The sequence below is a fragment of the Gekko japonicus genome, unplaced genomic scaffold, assembly GCF_001447785.1.
Source record: "Gekko japonicus isolate JY-2015 unplaced genomic scaffold, Gekko_japonicus_V1.1 scaffold19, whole genome shotgun sequence".
Classification (NCBI taxonomy): domain Eukaryota; kingdom Metazoa; phylum Chordata; class Lepidosauria; order Squamata; family Gekkonidae; genus Gekko; species Gekko japonicus.
In genome coordinates this window covers 901,237-904,666 of record NW_015164664.1, presented here as the reverse complement: position 1 = coordinate 904,666, position 3,430 = coordinate 901,237, and the positions used below count along the sequence as shown (strand labels likewise).

Below are 3,430 nucleotides of genomic sequence, written 5' to 3'. Positions count from 1 at the left end.
ACCCCTCGTCTGTATTTCTAAATCTCTTCACTAAGTAGCCAAGAATCAACAAACTTTGACCTCAAACTGACGAAAAATCATTGACACTGACAAAAGGAAAACTGCATATTTCCCCCCAGACTGAAGCTGCTCCAATGCAAAAGGATCGTGTAACATTTTCAGATACAGGACTGAAGAGCATAGAATGTGCAGCAGCCAGTTCTCTGTGCCTTGTTTAGGCTACCTAAAACTCCTTGTTATCAGAATTCATTGTGCGGCCAAATCTGTCCCATAAGGCAAGCAGCTCCTCTCTCATTTATATAGGCCAGGATCCAGAAAGCCAGTTCACGTAAGGCAACGTTAGATTTGTGACGCATGAACATCAGCCTCCTTCTTGCCCTGCCACAAGGTACACTCAAAAAAAGTTGCAAGCACTCTGTCTGTGTGTGTGTGTGTGTTGTTTGAAGGGAGGAAAGGGACAAACTTCCCCTCTGGGAGTCTACAAGCCATTGGGCATCCCTAAAGTAGCCCACAGTGTTTGGGTTGTATGAATACTTTGGATGTCTGGAATAAAAGCTGCAATAACTTCTGTTAGTCATTAAGGTGTCCCTGGACTCCAGTTTCATTTTGCTGCAAAAGACTTAACATGGCTACCCCTCTGGAATTTGGATTTTCTGTGTCACATGCCATTCAACTCATTCAGATTGCATCATATTGTTAAATAGGGGGAAAACATTCTACAAGATCACATGTACAACCCCCTCTGTAGTAAGGGGTGAATGTACAAGAAGCGTCTCCAGGAATAGGAAATCCTTTCAAAAGTCGCTCCTCCTGACCCAAACCATCGTTGCTCCGCTTGCACTTTCTAGCCCTTTCTCTGTTTCCAAGAAGTGCAACAATCAGAGCTTGTGTTTACACAGTGCTGCAGGTCTAGTTCTTCGAGGAGCATTCATTTCAGGAATGCTGGACCGTTTCTCTCCTAGACACTTTGAACAGCAACTCGGGACCCTATTCTTTTCCTACCAATGCTGGCAACACAGTTTTGCTTCTGACTCCCCTACCCCGAACCTTTTAAGTATTAGCCGGGATAAATAAATTTTCCTCAGCACATTTTAAGAGATCCAAAGATCCCTGGACACAAGACTGCGTGTATTTTAGAGCCATCATCCACTGTGTACAGTACACACATTTATTTATTTCATTCCTATTAATCCCACCACCACCCCCGCCTTGGTGTTAGTGCTCTGTTTGATAAGGGACCAGGAGAAATTACAAGCGCTGGCTGTTATTCCATCCTCTGAAAACCCAGCCTCTCACAGCTCCAGGGAAATGACCTAGCTTGACAGCAAAAGGCCTTTACCATCTGGCAGCTCACCTGTACACACAGTGAAAAGGCCACTTGTGCAGTTATCAAGTGTGGAACTGCAGGAGTTTCACGCTCCTTCCTACAGGGACAAGCCTTCCATGGAGAAAGAAGGCAATGGTCTCAACCAACACTAATTCTTAACTTCCGGCTGGAAAGCCATACATTTCTCTTCATAAAACCTTCTCCATTTCCTACTTGCACGGAGGTCCACGTGGTTTCCCCCTCTTTGCCAGGGCCGCGCAGTTGGGACCATTTGTCCTCACAGCGAAATCTTTTCTCTCTAGGAATCTGTTCTCTGCCCAGACTTTGGCCATTAGTCCAGCCAAGAACAGTGTTTTATGGGACACGCTAACCGATTGAGTCTGGAGTCCTGAGGTCGCAGATCTGGAGCGGAAGGGGCGCGTCTGGCTTTGGCTGGTTCTCCGCTGCCATTCAGGGTGTGCAGACTCGTCTCCCCCCTCCCCCCTCCCACAATCACTCATCTCTCTGAAGTGAAGGACTCTGATGAGCCCCCGCAGGAGGTCCCAACCCTCCCGGCGTCTTCCGAGACTTTGAAACATGCAAGGTTTTTAATTCCCAATGAAAGCAATCGGCAGCAATTCCACACACACACGCGCGCGCATCCCTCCCTTCGGTTTGATTTCTTTGGTTTTGGACAGGCTCTCTCGCTCTCTCTCGTGCGCGCACGCACACACACGCCAAATGCACCAAACGCCAGCCTTGAATCGGCTCCCACCTTTCCGAATGCACCCTCTCCAAAGCGGCCGAGGAAACCAGCAGCTCCCAGCTGGCTGCAGCGCGACTCAAGAGTAGGATCGGCTGGGTTAGGAGGCTCCTTTCATTCCTCCAGGGCCGGAGAGCGCTTCCACTCCCTCCAGCCTCCGCACATCAGCCTCGGTTTGCCCTCCAAGCAAGGACCATCCAGGCAAGCAAGAAGCGTGTCTGGCGGAATCCCAGGCAGGGGGGAGGGGGCCTGCCGTGGGTGGTTCTCCGCCGACTGAGCTCCAGGGGGACAAAGGCTGGAAATCCGTCTGTCCCTCTCTGCAGCTCCTTGGTGGAGGAGCCGTTACCTTTAAATGCGCCTCTGCCTGAGCGAGCTGGACGGAGCTTGTCCTCTTGGCGCCTTTGCGCAAAAGCGCAGCTGTCCGCCTGGCTCGGCTGTCCGCTTCTCCTCCTCGTCCTCCTCTGTCCCTCTGGCTTGCTTTTTATCGCCAGGAGCCTTGGAAGGCCCTCCCCCTGCTCTTTTACGACACGTTCCAGCTCCCTCGCCAGGAGTGGGGGGGGGGGGGGGGGGGGGGGAGGATGGATGCGTGGAGCTGGCGGAGCGGCGGCAGCCAGATCGCACGAGAGGGGCTTTGGAGGGGATCTCAAAGGCCGCCGGCGGGCTCTTTTCGTCCCTTTGGCACCAAAGAAGAGTCTCCCTGGCAGGGCACCTCATCAGCAGCCGCTTCCTTTTCTGCATGTCGCAGGAGAGGAATCGGTCCCCGATCTAGACCAGCGTCTGCGGGCGCGCCTGCTGGGCGATGTCCGTCCCCCAACTGATGTCTCCATTGATGAGAGTTCAGTGCCTACCCGTGCCCAGCGCAAGCGCCATTCGGGAGGCATCTCGCCCGGCCAGTTCCCTCTCCTCACACCCCCACCGCACCTGGGACTACTGCTGCACCCAGTGGAGAAGCCTGCGCCTGGCACTTGAGGATTAGGCAAGCCGCGGGCCTTGCTGAGGAAAGAAGGGCAGCAGGAGAGGAGTGATGTTTCTCAGGAAACCTCTTGGCCCTCCTGAAAGGAGCCTCCCCCACACCTGCCCCAGTCGTAAACCGACTACAGCCGCCGTTTCCCTGTGCAGCAATGCGAATAATTGCTTCAGGGAGGGACTTGCAGCGGTGGCAGCCATGTTTCTCCTCCAACTTTGATTTGTGGGTGTCATTTTGGAAAAACCGAGATGCTTCAGCCTTGTGGTGGGGAAGGGGAACACCAACACGACTTTCTGGGCAGGCTCTGCTAGGAGGACAGGGATGGGCTCCCACCCCCCACCCCTGCCTCCATTGGACTCTCCCCTGACCCCCCTCAAGCTAGGTTTGCTTTGCC

General features: G+C 53.3%; 1 protein-coding gene across 2 annotated transcripts in view; it reads right to left on the bottom strand.

Annotated features, from left to right (window-relative positions):
- Positions 1-2,514, bottom strand: part of LOC107108572 (BTB/POZ domain-containing protein KCTD12-like) — a 7,364-nt gene extending 4,850 nt beyond the window's left edge. The window contains exon 1 of one of the 2 annotated variants that reach the window (XM_015409026.1): positions 2,082-2,514. The gene's annotated coding sequence lies outside the window, so the exon portion shown is untranslated. The remainder of the gene's footprint in view (positions 1-2,081) is intronic. The other variant, XM_015409027.1, reaches the window with a different exon arrangement.
- Between the last annotated feature and the right edge of the window lie 916 nt (positions 2,515-3,430).